Source organism: Microtus pennsylvanicus, chromosome 14, assembly GCF_037038515.1.
Source record: "Microtus pennsylvanicus isolate mMicPen1 chromosome 14, mMicPen1.hap1, whole genome shotgun sequence".
NCBI lineage: Eukaryota > Metazoa > Chordata > Mammalia > Rodentia > Cricetidae > Microtus > Microtus pennsylvanicus.
The window spans coordinates 39,170,288-39,186,743 of NC_134592.1; the positions used below are offsets into that span (position 1 = coordinate 39,170,288).

At 47.5% G+C, this 16,456-nt stretch overlaps 1 protein-coding gene across 2 annotated transcripts in view; it reads left to right on the forward strand.

Annotated features, from left to right (window-relative positions):
* The first annotated feature begins 15,725 nt into the window (after positions 1-15,725).
* The window catches only part of Esr2 (estrogen receptor 2), a 48,633-nt gene continuing 47,902 nt past the window's right edge, over positions 15,726-16,456 (forward strand). The window contains exon 1 of one of the 2 annotated variants that reach the window (XM_075947447.1): positions 15,726-16,029. The gene's annotated coding sequence lies outside the window, so the exon portion shown is untranslated. The remainder of the gene's footprint in view (positions 16,030-16,456) is intronic. The other variant, XM_075947446.1, reaches the window with a different exon arrangement.

A 16,456-nucleotide genomic window follows, 5' to 3' on the forward strand; every position in this document is an offset into this window, starting at 1 on the left:
CATGCTGGGCAAGTGCTCTACTCCCGAACTACATCCCTAGGGCTGACTAGACTATCTTGTTTTAAGGTCAGTTGATCAACAACCTCAATCGTCTTCTGCCTTGGAACCGAATATAGTCAGGTTTGGTGACTGGACATTTTGAAGCCGTTATTTAGCATCCATTAAAATTGACCACGTATACCCTTTATGAGCAGGCAATGCCACACCTACAGATTGTGTACATATTCTATGAAAATACACTTACTACTTTATAGTGGTTTTGGTCCTAATTGTACCAGGCGCATATTATCCAAACGCCCAACCATAGCCCAAGTACGGCTATCCCATCCATCGGCTCAGATCTCTTTTGATGTTTGACCGGGAGACGTCAACTAGAAAGCTGAATTTTTCTCAGCGGCCAAACTAGATGCTCTATGGCCAGACATAGAGAAGTGGAGAACTCGAGTTTGAGGAAGTGGGTCTCCTTCAGAAAGATAAACACGGCGAGAAACTCAGAGGGTTGTGCTTGGTTCTTGCGGAAGGCCTGTCGTGAACGGCTTGGCAACCCAAGGGCTGGAGCTACTTAGACTCTGAACTTTATCTCAAAATCAGCCAGTAAGTGTGGCCTCCGAGTTCTGATGATGGGGTTGTGGGTAGCCTCAACCATTCTGACAATTTCCTGCACTTACTGAAGTTTACAGTACTACAAGCACCTGAGCTAGACGGCACAGCCCCAAGACATAGTCTACTTCAGCTCTGTTCTTCAGCGGCCAAAGCAGGAGTCATGAGGCTCCGGGGATCACCCAAAATTCTCCTCCATCACCTTGCCCTGGCATTTACCTCTAAGTGTTCCCTTCCACAAGGAGGGATCCTACCCGATGTCCTTGCCTGCGGTTCAGAATATCGAAGTGGCCACAGAATTTGCTGTGCGGGGGCGACCAAACTTGAGGTCTTACAGCTCCCAACAGTTCAGCAAAGGAGGCGACCTCTACCGAGCTCCTGCTGGCCGTGCTGCTCTTGCGCGTACAGTAAACGGTGTACCGCCAATCAAGCCGCGGGGGTGGTACCAGGGCGGGGTTGCTTTTTTGGGAAGTGTGCTGGTCTCTGCAGCGGCAGGCGGGTGACTTCCGTGACTTTGCTGCTGTGCCCAGGGTAGGAGCAGGTGGCGGGTGGGGCGACATTCTACTGTCTCTCAACGGTTCAGCAAGACTGGGTTCCGGCTCTTAATACGAAGATCTGGGAGGGTTTCCAGAACTTTGCAGTGTTGGCAAAAGTTTGCGTGTGCAAGCTTCCCCTAAGCGAGCTACACCAGTACTCAGCTGTGCAAAGATTTAAAATGCACAGATTTAATACTTTCACAGTTTCGCACATAAATTAGTAATTTTATGATAGCTTACCAAATTCTAACTACCCTACACCTACCCTAATATGGTCTTTGTTTATTGTTTGTATTTTGTTTTTGAGACAGGGTCTCACTATGTAGACCAAGCTGGCTTCAAACTCAAAGAGATTGCTTTCTTTCCAAGTATTACAAGTATGAGAGGCAAGGTGTGCCACCATGCCCAGTTCATTTCTTTTAATATATATATATATTTATTTATTTATATTTATATATATCAGTTCAGATTGTGGTGGTTCATCGCTTTCTTCTGGCCCCCCACAAGCACCAGGCACACACATGGAGCACATACAAGCATATAGACAATCACATATACACATAATATATATATATATATTTTGGCCAGGCGGTGGCAGGCCTCTAATCCCAGAACTCAGGAAGAAGAGGCAGGTCTCTGTGAGTTAGAGACCAACCTGGTCTACAGCTTTCCAGGAAAACTCAAGAGACACAGAGAAATCCTATCTTGAAAAACAACAGACCCAAACCAAAACAAACCAAAAGCAAACAGAAAGATAAATGGGTTTTCGTGTGTGTGTGTGTGGGGGGGGTTGGTGGGTGTGTGTGGGGGGGTGTATAGACGAGTGTGGGTATCCTGACCTTGTGGAGGTTGAGGGTAATTGCTAAAGTCATTTCTCTCCCTCCACCTTGTGGATTCTCAGAGATAAACTCTGGTGGCCAGAGTTGGCGGTAATAGAGCTTGTCAACTCCTTAGCCATTGGCCCCTCCAGCATTTTCATATCATTTTGATATCATTTTGATTGGTATCATTTGCCAACCCCCTAAGATGGTGAGTTTCTATAATGATTTCAAAATCAACCTGCAAGTTAACACCTCTGTTATTTAGCATCCTTATCCCTTCTAAACACAGCTGTTGGTAGCCACGATTTTAGAGAGCCGTGAGTAAGACTGTATTATGGGGAGGGAGAGGGGGCTTTGTTTCCCAGGGAAGGGTGGGTGAATGAGGGATTTGCAGGAAAATGACCAGGGACATCAGAACAGGAGTAGGTCAGACGGATGGAATAAATTAATTTGTATGCACTGTTGATGAAAATTTGAAATGAATATGCCATTTTTAATTGTATCTACTAAGAACTTTGGTCATTATTTTTGTTTTTTTGAGACAGGGTTTTTCTGTGTAGCCCTGGCCGTCCTGGAACTCCCTTTGTAGACCAGGCTGGCCTCGAATTCACAGAGATCCTCCTGCCTCTGCCTCCCAAGTGCTGGGATTAAAGGCGTGCGCCACCACAGCCTGGCTTCTACTAAGGACTTTTCAGGACCTGGGCAGGAGGGAAAGCTGTAAAGGTTCTTGCTGTGTCAGGCACTGCTGCGGCACACGAGGACACTAGATGGGAGAGTTCCCTGGAAGCCTTAAGAGAAAAGCCATGCTCATTGTTTTACCTTTGAAATAGGCTTTTTATAGGTGTTAACTATTACCGCCATATGTGTGGTGGTAATTTTCCACTTGGTATACCTTACCTGCTTCTTTATTGTCTTGGAGTTCCAGTGACTCCTCTGGAGCAGTTTCCGGTGGTTTTTATTTTTTATTTTTTTATTTTTATTTTTCCCTTTGTGACAGAATCTCGTTATGTAGTCTAGGCTGGTCTAGAACTGACCATGTAGACCAGCTGGCCTCAAAATCACAGAGATCCATCTGCCTCACCAGTTGGTGTGTGTGTGTGTGTGTGAATTTTTCTTAAAACATGTATTTACTATATGTATGTCTGAGTATATGTATTTGCATGACATGATTGCAACACCAGAGAAAGTCAGAAGAGGGCATTGGATCCCCTGGAACTGAGTTATAGGTGGTTGTGAGTTAGTATGTGGGTGCTAGGGACCAAACCTGGATCTTCTGCAAGAGCAGTAAGTTCTCTAAACTGCTGAGCCATCTCTTCATCCTCTGTCTCCATTCTTAATTGTGTGTATGGGGGCGTGTCTGTGCTGGGGGTGGGTATGCGTGTCTGCAGGCAGATGCCCTTGGAGGCCAGAGAAGGGTGTCTGATTCCCAGATACCCTGAAGTTGGAGCTGCCTGATGTGGGTGCTGAGAATCAAACCCAGGTCCTCTCCAAAAGCAATATCTGCTCTTAGCTGTGACCCAGCTCTCCAGAATCTTGTTGTTTCTGCTAGTTGAGGCAGGACCACGCGTAGCTAGAGGTGGCCTTGAACTCCTTTTGTAGTCCAAGGCTAACCTTGAACGTCTTTCTTTTGCTTTTGAGACAGGGCCTCGTAACACTGCCCTGACTGTTCTGAAACTCACTATGTAGACCAGGCTGGCCTGAAAACTGCAGGGATCATCTTGTCTCTACCTCCCAAGTACAGGGATTAAAGCTGTGCCACCATGCCTGGCACATACCTTGCAGCCTTGAATGGATTTTCCTGCCACCACATCTTAACTTCTGGGATCATAGGTGTGTGAGAGACACAACTCTCAGTTTTGGGGGACTTATTTGTGTGACAGAGTAACCTCAGCTAGTTTGGAACTCATTATTGGCCTTGAACTGGCAACAATACTCCCGCTTCTGCTTCCAAATATTATGGTTACAGGCTGAATACAGATTACAGATTTCAGGCTGGTGCCACCATGAACGAAGCCTGAAGGGTCGGTTCTGGTTGGATCTCAAGGAAGTTTTCTAACCGTAGTGACACTTTTGGTTCCTTTCTTAGTATCTCCTTCCTTTCTCCCTGCTGTGCTCCCTTTGTTTAGAGTCCCACACTGCTTCGTGGTCCTGTGCTCTGAGCTGGCTATACAAGCTGACTGAGCTATCCCATTCCCTTAGCCTGGGCAGTTTTGCCTGAGACACAGAGTTCAGGAGAGCTGCTGGGAAAGCTTTCATTGCCTCCAAAGATACAAGAAAGAGTTCATCTTTTCCTACTGAACTTACAGTTTAATGTGACCCTGGATGGCACATTCATAGCTCTCTTAGATGAGCTACCATGAGGACAGATCAGGGCACACCAAAGGCAGCAAGCAGAAGATGGAAGGGCAGATTTTATGGCAGTTGTGAGCTTCGGGGTTAGTCAAATTTAGAGGTTCCTCACACTAGATGCTAAATGAGATGTTGTCTTTAATGTCACTTTCTAGTCTCCCTCTGTTGACATCCCGACCCAACATTTTTTATACCTGCAATGAAAGTGTTATATATTTATACCTGCTAGCTGGCTATGGGTTCATTTGCTCTACTTGCATAGAAATGGCAGGAAGGCAAAGATACCTTCTTCAAAGGCCAGTCTCTGGAACCTTTCCTTTTCCCCAGTGTCTGTCAACTGTGGGGGCAGTAGGCAGGCAAAAGCAGAGGCAAGTGGCGCCCTCTAGTGGTAGGGCCCTCCAGGCCTGAGATATTAGGACCCTTAGCCCTACAGTGCTCTGCCTGGGCTCTGAGACTTCTGGCCCTAAAGGCTTGCTTAGTCTTCAGGCAGCTGGCTGCCAGCCCCTTCCACAACTCAGTCATTTGCAGGACGATTTGAGCGTCAGCCACTTTGCCTAATTAATTACCTAGCCTCCTTTTTGCCCTGCTCTTGGAGATTGATTTTCAACAGGTCACTCTCATCCCAAAGTGACTTAAACCAATAGCGACTTGAAACTGGGCACGGTGGAACACATGCTTAATTGCAGCACGTAGGAGGCAGATGCAGGCAGATCATTGTGAGTTCAAGGCCATCCTTGTCTACCTAGCAAGTTCAAGGCTAGCCAGGCCTTGTGTGTGAGACCCTGTCTCAAAAAGAAAGAAAAGGAATGTAGCTAGTCATATTGTTTCCCATCCACTAGGGGGAGACATGAGTCCGCTGTGTAATGCTTGCAATGATTCTAAGGATTTCTGAGTCAATGCTACAGCTGGTGGTCCTTTGTAGCCTGTGAGGCCTGAATCAGTTTCTGAAGGTCTTCAGGTCTTGCATGGTGAAGGATGTCAAGTGCAGAAGGTGGACACAATCTGCTCTAGGGAGTGAGGATGCTGGAAAACTCCTTTGCTCACAGTGAGATAAATGAGCCGTGCCAGGAAACTAGCTCTCTTTCTCTTTTTAAAAAGTAATCTAAATAAGTTCTTAATTATTTTTATTGTTTTACTATGTGTGTGTGGGTTTTATCTGTGTGTATGTCTGTCCATCACTTGCATGTCTTGTGACTGTGTAAGTCAGAAGAAGGCATTGGATCCTCTAGAATGGTAAGTTCAAGACCAGCCTTGCGCAGCTTAGCAAGACCTTGAATCAAAATAAAAAGTATGGCTTGGAGATAGCTCAGTGGGTAAAAATGCTTGCTCTGCAGGCACAAGGACCTGAGTTTGAATCCCCGGCACCCACATTAAAAAGCTGGGCTTGGTTGTGTGTGCCTGTAATCCTAGCCCGGGGAGGCAGATCCTGAGAATTTGCTGGTCAGCCAGTCTAGACTAAACCGCGAGCTCCTGGTTCAGTGGGAGATCCTGTCTCAAGTGATCGAGGAAGACACGTGATATCCTGCTCTAGCCTCTGCGGGCTTGTGCACAGACGTGTGTACCTGCAGACTCTGTACACACATCGCATACATACGACACAAACTTCCTCCTCAAGTTGCCTCCCATCAGTATTTTGTCACAGCAATAGAAACTAAACCAGAGCACCTAGGAACAGGCTGGAGTCAGAGCTCAGCTGTAGAGTGCTTGGCTAGTGTGTGCGGGATGCTAGGCTCAATCCCTAGTTCTGAAAAACGAAGCAGTTTTTAAAAATTCATTTATTATGTATACAGTGTTCTGTCTGCATGTTTGCCTACTCACCAGAAGAGGGCACCAGATCTCACTGTGGATGGTGTGAGCCACCATGTAAGGTTGCTGGGAGCTGAACTCAACCCTCTTAACCTCTGAGCCATCTCTCCAGTTCAAACAAAGCATTTTCTATCCACCATTTCTCCTGTGAGGTATGCTCCTGTATCGTTCCCACTTCACAGAGAGAGATCAAAGCCACGAGCATCCAGGCACACAACTGGTAGATAAAAACTCAGCCAGGCGCTGGGTTCCACTCCTGCTGCCGGGCAGTCTGCTGTTGTCTGCCCTACCCACAGAGCTCCCCTCCACACCACAAGGTGAGGTAGACCACAGAATGGAGGTGCTTTTCAGTCTCCAGACTCCCTGAAAGAAGCTTCCAGAATCCCAAGGAGAAAGATTAACAAGTACTGCCAGGGAAGGATGCAAGGCTTCACACGTGGTGTCTTGGTTCGTTTTTTGTCAACTTGACCCAATTGAGGAAATGCCTTCAACATACTGACCTGCAAACAAGTCTATAGGGCGTTTTCTTGACTGGTCATTGGTGTGGGATGGTGTGGGATGGCCTAGCTCACTGGGGGTGGTGCCACCCTTGAGCCGCTCATTCTGGGTTGTGTGAAAAGCTGGCCAAACAAGCTAACAAACAGTATTTGTCTGTGCCCCCTGCTTCAGTTTCTGCCTCTGGGCTCCTGCCTTGAGTTCCTGCCCTGACTTCCCTCAGTGATGGGCTATAAGTTGTAAATCGAAACGAACCCTTCCCTCCCCAAGTAGCATTTGGTCAGCATTTTAAAATAGCAATACAAAGCGAAAGTAGGAAAGCTGGAGGATTCGGACACAAACCCAGAGAAAATCAGCGCTGTCAGGGTCTGAAACTCAATCTGCTCAGGTAACGGTCTCTGAGAATTACCATGAATCTCTAATAGGAACTTAAAAACACAGACAATGCCAGGTGGTGGCGGTGCACACCTTTAATCCTTAGCACTAGAGAGGCAGAGGCAGGTGGATCTCTGTGAGTTCGAGGCCAGCCTGGTCTACAGAGTGATTTCTAAGAACCAGGCTGCTACACAGTGAAACTCTTTCTCAAAAAACGTGAAACCACACAAATATGACTTCTCACCCCCTGAAAGCCACCAAGGCCCCTGCTTCCCTCCCTCATTTCTCACCTCTACCAGACCCTGAGTAGGTGTGATGGAGTTTTGACTTCCCCTCGTGTTATTGTACAAAGTCTTGGGAGAATAGCAATGCAGAGAGGCTGGATTTTGGAATGAAATGGGTCTGGTTTGCTACTCACTAGCTATGTGATCTCTATGTAATCTCCCAAGTCTTTGTCTCTTCATTTGTGAGGTGATAGCATGAATAGTCTAGTCTGATTGCCATGAGGATCCCTATTGTTTGGATCTTGAATGTCCTCCAATGGCCTACATGTTGACAGCTGGAGTCCAGCCCCACGATACCCCTGGCAGGCAGTGGAAACTTTAGGAGGTGGGGCCTGGTGCAAGCAAGTTAGGCCACTGGGGACGTACTCCTGATGTATCCACTGGAACCTCACCCTCTCCTCTCATTGCCCTAAGGTGATGAGCTTTACCTGCCATGTTTTCTGCTTTGCTGTAAGCGCAAAGCGATGGAGCCAACCAACCAGGAACCAGGAGCCCCGAAACCATCAACCAAAGGATAGGGGAGAGTTAGACTCTCATTATATAGATCAAGCTGGCCTTGAACTCAGGATCCTCATGCCGCAGCTTCCCAAGTGCTGGGACTACAGGCACCACCCCACCTACTTCAGCATCTCCTTTTTTTCCGCCGATCTCGAGTATCTTGTTCTAGGAATGCAAACCGCTAAGACAAAGACTGAGGGAAATGAAGCTGGTGGGGGCACAAACGGCAGCCGTGCCTTCCTTGTGTGAGAGCAAGCACGCTCATAGTTCCTCGTGTCTCAGGCACTTAAAGCGTTATGGTTTTCTGCATTAAGGGGGCATCCTTAAAGACTTGAATGCACTAGGCAAACAGCATCCTCAAAGACAAGTGTCCTACGAAAGAATAAATGGACCGTTGACTGTCAGAAATTTTAAGATGAAAATAACTGAAGAAGATGTCAAGAATTTTCTCTCCTAAATTGTACTTTAGAGTGAGTCCGGGGCGGGAGAGTACAGGCAGGTAGAGAGGAACAGGATGGTGTCCTGCTGACAAGGCCACGAAATAGTAACCCTGGCAGCAGACATTCAGAGACCCCGGTGGTATGAGTGTAATAATGGAATTTCCCAGAAGGAAGTGAATATGGACCAGTATCCAAGGCCAGGCATCCGCGTTCCTGCAGATGTAAATCCATTTTTTTTCTTAAAACATGGTAATGTTACCTTTTACTTTTTATTCTTTTAAAATTGACACATAGTTCAGGCTGGAGAGATGGCTCAGTGGTTAAGAGCATTGACTGTTCTTCCAGAGGACCCGGATTTGATTCCCAGCATCCACATGACAGCTCACAACTGTAACTCTAGTCCCAGGTGATCAGATGCCCTCTTCTGATCTCTGAACACACCAGGCATACACATGGTATACAGACGTACATTTGTGCAAAACACGCATACCCACAAACAATTGATGCACAGTTCTTGTACATATGCCCATACGGTACAGTCTACGATTTGAATAGGTGTGTATGATGTGTCATGATCAGGCTGCTCATTTTTTCGTGGTGCTGGGGGGATCCAGAATTGACAGTTATCATTTCTTTGTGTGGGGGCAGGGTCTCCTATAGCCCAGTTTGACCTTAAGTTCCTCACATACGATCTTTAACTTCTGATCCTCCTCTTACTACCTCTCAAGTGCTCCCCTTACAAGCACGCGTCCCCATACCTGGTTTCCCTACCTATTCTGAGATGCACAGTAAGTTGCATATAGTTACAGTTGTTGTTGAATGCAAAAACGTACTCATCCTTTCTACTTAGGATTTTGTGCTCTTGGTAAACTTCAGAAGATCTGGATTAAAAAAAAGAAGAATTTATACAACGTTTATCCCTACAGTCTGGACAATATGGTGGCAGTGTGTGTGTGTGTGTGTATGTGTGTGTGTATGTGTGTGTGTGTGTGTGTATGTGTGTATGTGTGTGTGTGTGAGTGTGTGTGCGTGTGTGCGTGCGTGTGTGTGTGTGTGCGTGCGTGCGTGCGTGTGTGTGTGTATGTGTGTATGTGTGTGTGTGAGTGTGTGTGTGTGTGCGTGTGTGTGTGATGTGTGTGTGTGTGCGTGCGTGCTTGCGTGCGTGTGTGTGTATGTGTGTATGTGTGTGTATGTGTGTGTGTGTATGTGTGTGATGTGTGTATGTGTGTATGTGTGTGTGTGTATGTGTGTGTGTGTGTGTATGTGTGTGTGTGTGTGTGTGTGAGTGATGTGCACATGTGTAGGCAGGTGTGGAGGTCAAGAGAACAACTCGTGGGAGCTGGCTCTTTCCTCTATCTTTTTAGGTAAGTTCCAGTCTATTGGTGGTAAATTTGCTCTTACCCACTGAGCCATCTTTTGGGTTCAATATGAGACATTTCTAATATCTTTCTCTAATGAGTGAAAAATTTGAAGACCTTAAGTACATTAGAAATAGAGAAAAAAAGGTCAATTTTAAAAGAAGATTGAACTACAGAATCAGACATTCTTATTAGAATCGGTGGCCTCTTAACCACGTCCTTCTATGTAACCGTTCTCCCTCCTGACCTCATTTTGGGGACTGTTACACTGTCTGGCCTGTTATTAATACTGTTTTATTCTGAGCCACAAGAGGTAAGGATGCTGAGTTTCCAGAATTGGGTTTGAGTCATTTATGCAATTGCGTCTTACAAATTGCCACCGTTTTTGGAGGCTTGTTAGCGTTTCCTTCTTAAATGTGTGTGCGCAGTCACACCAGGGCCCAGTTTCCCTTCTAGATCGTGCGAGAGCACCGCCCCAGAGCCGAGGGTGAGGCCAGGGATGCACATTCTTCAGGTTGTTTGGTTTCAAATGACTAGAACAGGAGCAACTCAAGGTATCTGAGAGACTCGGGTGGAGTCCAAACGCCGTCAAGGAGCTGCACCAAAGCCGTTTTGCCTGCTTCTTTACAGACATGAAAGGATAAGATTGGGACATGCATGGGTGACGTGCAGGGAGCTGGCTGCAGAAGCCGGTTGCCCCTGTGGGCCACTTCAACTTCAGGTCAGAGGAATCTTGTTTGGTGGCCCGGGTACATAGGTATCGAGTTAGCTCTCCATTGCAGCTATGTCCTGGAGCACCAATCAAACATAGACCAGCAAAGAGTTGAGTTATATGGTTATACTCATAGGTGGTCAGAGCTTGAGCAGATTTCACACAGCACCACCCTGTTCTACAGGACAATCTGCCCCAGGTTATGCCACATACAGGAAAAATGTAGACGTGAAGTGGGAAGGTTAGCAGATGCATAGATGAGCTTGACGTGGGGCATCTGTTTAGACACATGGATGTAGGAACACCTCTTCTCTCTGAGCCTCGGTTTCCCCATCTGTAGAAAGGGCCGGGTAGATGTTCATAAACATTGTGCTCATTTTTGTCACCACGGAGACATGAGAGTTCTACTCAAACTCAGCCCCCAAATATTGTCACACTGTTATAATAGTATTGCGTCTTCTCCTGAGAACCACTCCAAGAGCTTAGAGACTAATGAAGAAAAAGTTTTATAATGACACACACCAGTTCTGGTTAGCCCACAAAGGGGGCCCAGCCATGAACAGAATCCCCCCCCCCACACACACACACCAGCCTGTGCAGTTTCTCAGCCCCAAGTTACACTTTGAATAATTAAACATGTTTTGCAGAGACAAAAATTCCAAGGTTTGGCTGTTTGGAAATATGGGGAGATTGAGAATATGAAAATATTGTCATAGTTATCCCGAGACAGGCCAGGACTGCTTTTCCCGAGAAGCTGTTAGCCAGGGTCACTCCGTCTGCCTGGCAGAACTATGATCTTGATAAGAGGCAGCGGGTTCACACCGGGTTCACTCAGCACCGTCCGCCAGGGTCATCTCTAGACTGCTTGGCAGAGGCAGCACTCTTTTCACTAAATCTTACTTTTGTGTAACTTAGCCTTTTCTAGGTGAGTTTATTGGTTAGTCCCTTATAATACCTGTTCGTTACCTGTTTCCTCTTTCACCATTGCATGAGGTCTGACTTCGGAGCGGTAGAGATGACCCCAGGCATGCTGGGGAGATGACTCCGGGCATTAGGCAAACGAAGGTAATCTAACCCCACAAGTGTGGGCTCTACCCCTTCAGAGCCTTTTGAAACAGACTAGGTTATAAGCCCCGAATGTGGAGTAGGTCAGAATAAGAACATCCGGGACCCCTCCGGCTCGCACTCAGAAGAGAAAGAGTAACAATCCAGAGGCATGCCTTAGCATGACCCCAGCCTAGAAGATTCTTTGCGATCTTCCATCCTTTTCAGCATTTTTTTTTTTTGCATCAACTTTTTCTCCCTTGTCTCAAACAGTCCGTTTGTTTGGCCTCTTTGTTATTTCTAACATAAATGTTCCCCCACCCATTTCCTCTGATCTACCAAATTGAACCTTTGCGAATGCCTGAATGGACAAAGCCGGGGCTGTGGGATTGTGGAGGATGCCAGAGGCACAAGATGAGCCCTGCAGTCAAGTCAGCGGTAAAGGTGAGCGGCGCACTGTGGAGAGGCGGGGCGCACCTTCTGTGGGGCTGACGTCGTCGGCAGAGGCAGAGTGGATGGGGCCAGGGCTGTCTTTCCTTTCTTCAAGATCTCAGCTCTTAAGTGGAGCAGACATCATCAGAGGCAGGATGAGAAAGTGGCGAATCTGTTATCGTCCCTCCCTGTGGCAAAAAGTATATCCGTTAGCAACGGGATTCTTTGCTGTCTCCAGGTCGCCCACATCACGCTTCAAGTTAATCGAGACTCACCAGGAGCACGAGCAGACAGAGCACAGAACAGTTCATTCGAAGGTGGTGTGTGTGCTGGGAGTGTGGCTCTGTCTTGGAGCAGGTGCATAGCATCTGCAGAGCCCTGGGGTCCCTCCTTAGCACTGAGAAGAGCAGCAAAACAAGCTAGAGAACTGATGTTGCTCAAAATGTAACGTGACTTGTTGAAGGGAGGCCTCTTGCTGGTTCCCAGCTGCTCAGCCCCGAAATAACCACACAGAAACTGTATTATTTAAATCACTGCTTCACCCATTAGCTCTAGCTTTTTATTGGCTTACTCTTACATCTTAATTTAACCCATCTCCATTAATCTGTGCATCACCACGAGGTTGTGGCCTACCAGCTAAAGTTCCGGCGGGGCTACACAGCTTCTCTCTCTGACTCTGCCTCCTTTCTCCCAGCATTCAATTTAGTTTTCCCCACCTACCTGAGTTCTGCCCTATCAACAGGACAAGGCAGTTTCTTTATTAGCCAATGGTATTCACAGCATACAGAGGAGAATCCCACATCAATGACTGGATGCTAATAATTCGGTATTCAGTGCGTTAGCTGGGCAGTGATGAGGCATGCCTTTAATCTCAGCCCCCAGAAGGCAGAGGCAGGTGGCAGATGGATCTCTGTGGGTTCAAGGCCAGCCTGGTCTACAGAACGAGTTCCAGGACAGCCAGTGCTACACAGAGAAACCCTGTCTTGAATAACAACAACAACAACAAATCTTCTTTCTGAAGATAATTTACTAGTGAGGAGCCCAGTCTCTGTTGTAGGTATTGTAGGGGACAGGTAGGCCACATGAATGCTTTGAGAGGCAGCTCGTGGATGAGATACACAAGACTGTGACCCCGCTAAGCAAAAGTACCATTCTCACCACTAGGTTGCAGGGTGCTTTTTGGTCCAACCCTTGGCATTCACTGTCTCAAGAACCCCTTCTTCATTTTGGTCATGGTTCGGGTAGACTGGGGTAACCACCCTCTTGCTGTGCGTCCGAGCAGACAAAGCACCCATCTGAGTACCATTCTCTTTCCTGACGGACAAAATGAGTCAGAGAGGCAACTCCGTCACCTCCATTCATTCTCTTTGCTTTAGATGTCCTGCAATGATAATGTCTGGGGCCATAAGTGGCACACTGTGGGCGTTTGAGGACCTTTAAAGAGAGAACGTGCTGCCCCCATAGGCAGGGCGCTTTCTGAAGGAAGCACAACAGCGAGCCCAGGGCTCCACACTGCTGGAACTCAGTAGACACTGGTTTCCCATGTGGCAAGAGATGCCGGGGAGGGCATCTGTGTTCCACACAGAACAAACCTGCTTATTTCTGAGTCACTGTAGATGTGGTTTAAATGGACACAGAACAGGGCTTTAGGCTCTGCCCTGGGTTCAAGTCCTTCTCGGCTATTCACAAGCCTTGTGATCCTAGGAAGGTCACTCAATCTTCATGAATATCTATTTTCCCATTCATAAATTAGAATACTTAAGGATAGGGTTTGCTCTATAAGGCAGGCATGGCAAGAGGATTGTAGATTTGAATTTGGAAGCAACCTGGGCTACATAGTGAGTTTAAGGCTAGCCTGGGCTATATAATTAGACTCTCTCAAAAAATTAAAAAAGGAAGGAATGAAGGAAAAGGAAGAATTTTTATATGCTCAGTGTGTATAAAGTAGATCACACATATACATGTGTTGGTTAGCTTTTTGCCAACTTGACACAAGCTAGAGTCATCTGAGAAGAGGTAACTTCAGTTGGGAAAGTGTCTCCATAAGGTTGGCCTGTAGGCAGGCCTGTGGCCTATTTTATTAATGGTTGATGTAGGGGAATCCAGGCCATTGTAGGTGGTGCCAGGCCTGGGCAGGTGGTCCTAGGTTGCATAGGAAAACAGGCAGAGCAAGCTAGGAGGTCCAAGCCTGTAAGCAGCACCCCTCCATGGCATCTGCATCAGCTCCTGCCTCCAGGTTCCTGCCCTGACCTCCCCTCATTATGGACTATAGCTGTAAGCTGAAATAAACTCTTTCCTCCCCAAGTTGCTTTTGGTCTTGCTGTTTATCACACTAATGGAAATCTAGCGAACACACACACACACACACACACACACACACACACACACACACGGGCATGTAGTTAAATGTCCAGTAAGTTATCTCTGTGTATAAAAACTGCTATTGATACTGGGCTCAACCTTATCTTGTAGCGTCACATAGTGGATATAACTCTGAGGGCCTCTGGGCCTTATCAGGAAGGTGGAGCCAGTGTTACCTGCCTCTCAGAACCGGCCTAAGGATTAAGTGAGATGCTGTGCAGTCTGGCTTGCTTATATTTGTTTCCTCAATCCACCTTTATCTGCTGCTTGGCTCTTGACTGAGATTCCTTCACTGACATTCCATTCCAGAAGGTTTTTTTTTTAATTAAAAATGTATGATTGTATGTGTGTATATTATGTATGTATGTGAATGTGCACATTTTGGTCTTGCCCAAATAGTTGAGGTTGGCATTGTACAAGTTTCTCTCTAAATGCCCCCTTGGTCTTCCTCTATTAGATTACCATCAAGAACCACGTCCGGGGTCTGGAGAGACAGCCCAGCTGTTAAGATAGCGTGCTTCTCTAGCATAGAAGGCGAATTCTGTTCCCAGCACCCATGCCCACGAGCTCACACCCTCCTGTAACTCCAGCTCCACGGATCCCACACCTATGGTCTCTGTGGGCATCGACACGCATGTGCACATACCCACGTACACATAATTTAAAAGATAAAAAGACTTTTAAAACCCTTCGTAACCAAGTCCCCGTGCTGTCTGTGGATGGTTTGACGACTAATTAGGTACACATTAGACCAAGTTGGCCTGCAGGTCGTTTGTTTTCCTTTTAACTTTTGTCACCAGTGACTGCCTTAAAGCCAATTGCTTCTCACAGACTAAGGTTCGATGGCAGTCTTTGCTTAGTGGGGCCACTTCCAGGTGGATGGAAAGGCTGACAACGTAGATCTGGGAGAAACAGGGCTGCCATCAGGGGGCGCCAGAGATTCTCGCCGCCAAGGGGGAGGAGCCCTGTAAAACTGCAGGCGGATTTTCTCCAGGTGAATTCCTGGAGGCACGGGGATCTTGGACCTAATCCAATATCTATTTTCTTTTCCTCCCTCCTTTCCTCCCTCCCTCCCTCTCCCCACCCCAGCCCAGCCCGCAGATTCTGATAGATGGGCGTGCACGCCTCTAGCTCCAGCCGGTGGCCTTGCCTTTCTGGGGGCTCAAACTAACCCTCCCTGCAAAGGGATGTATCTGGCTTCATTATTCCATTATTACTTCCTATCTCGATGCTTTACCCGAACCCAGGGCCTGGACTATGCTTCTCAAGAATAGCTGTCAGACTTAAGCATTTAATGACACCCACGTCGGTCAAAGTCTGGAGTCAGGATCAAGTGTGGACCCGACTGTCAACTCCAGAATCCCTGGGGACCTAGTCAGAATGCCCATTCTCTGGTCCTATCTCTGTCCTCCATTGTCAGTCTCTTGGGAAGGGAGGGGGTGTCCCTAGTGGGTGACCATGAGATGACTGGAAGAGGACATCCAGTGGATCCGGAGGCGCAGCGCTGGAGTGCGGGAGAGCTCCGGCTCCGGGATCGTGGTCACGTGGGTTCTTTAGCTAACCACCCACACTCCCTCTTCACCGTCTTTAAAAGGAAGACGGACTAACGGCGTTAGTCTTGGGTAATCTTTGCAGTCTCTGCAGCTGCTGGTCTTTTTGAAACGAACTCCCAGATCCCTGCCTCCTCCGAGGCTTTTAGAATCACCTCTTGAAACTTCCCGGGAGTAGAGGAGGCGGGGAGCCCGGCCCGGAGGAAGCTGCTTGTGCTGCAACTGGCTTCCTTGGTATCCGCTCTGAGTAGAGTCGCAGCCACCGCAGGGCTGAGCGACAGGCAGTGAACTGCGAGTCCCGCGCGGGGACCGAGGAAAGCACGTGCCTGCATGTAGAGAATGCAAAAAAGAGAATGTTTACCTGCCAGGTAAGTGCCCTTTGCGCCCAGTGTGGTTTCACTGACGGTGTGGATTTCCGCACCGGGAAGCCAGCAGTATTTAGAACAATAAAGGGGCGGCGGGGTGGATGCGACTGTCTCGAACACTACTGGAAACACAAATTTTATTGACTTTTGGGTTGGTTGTGTGATTATAAATGTCTTTTTATAAAAAGAAAATCCCCGTGGTTTTTCTCCGTGGGTTCCTGGCAGTGGATGCAATGATGATGCTTCTTGCCCAAGCGTCGTGGACCAGGGAGGATGTGCCTGCCTCAGGCAGGTGTCATAGCTTGAAAATGAGTCGACTGGCCATCCTTAGTCGTGGCAGAAATAGATTTTTTTTTCCCTTTCCGGATAGGCTGAGCTCCGTTAAATCCAATCTCTCTTATTTGCCGGCGAGGAAGCTAACTGTTGCTTC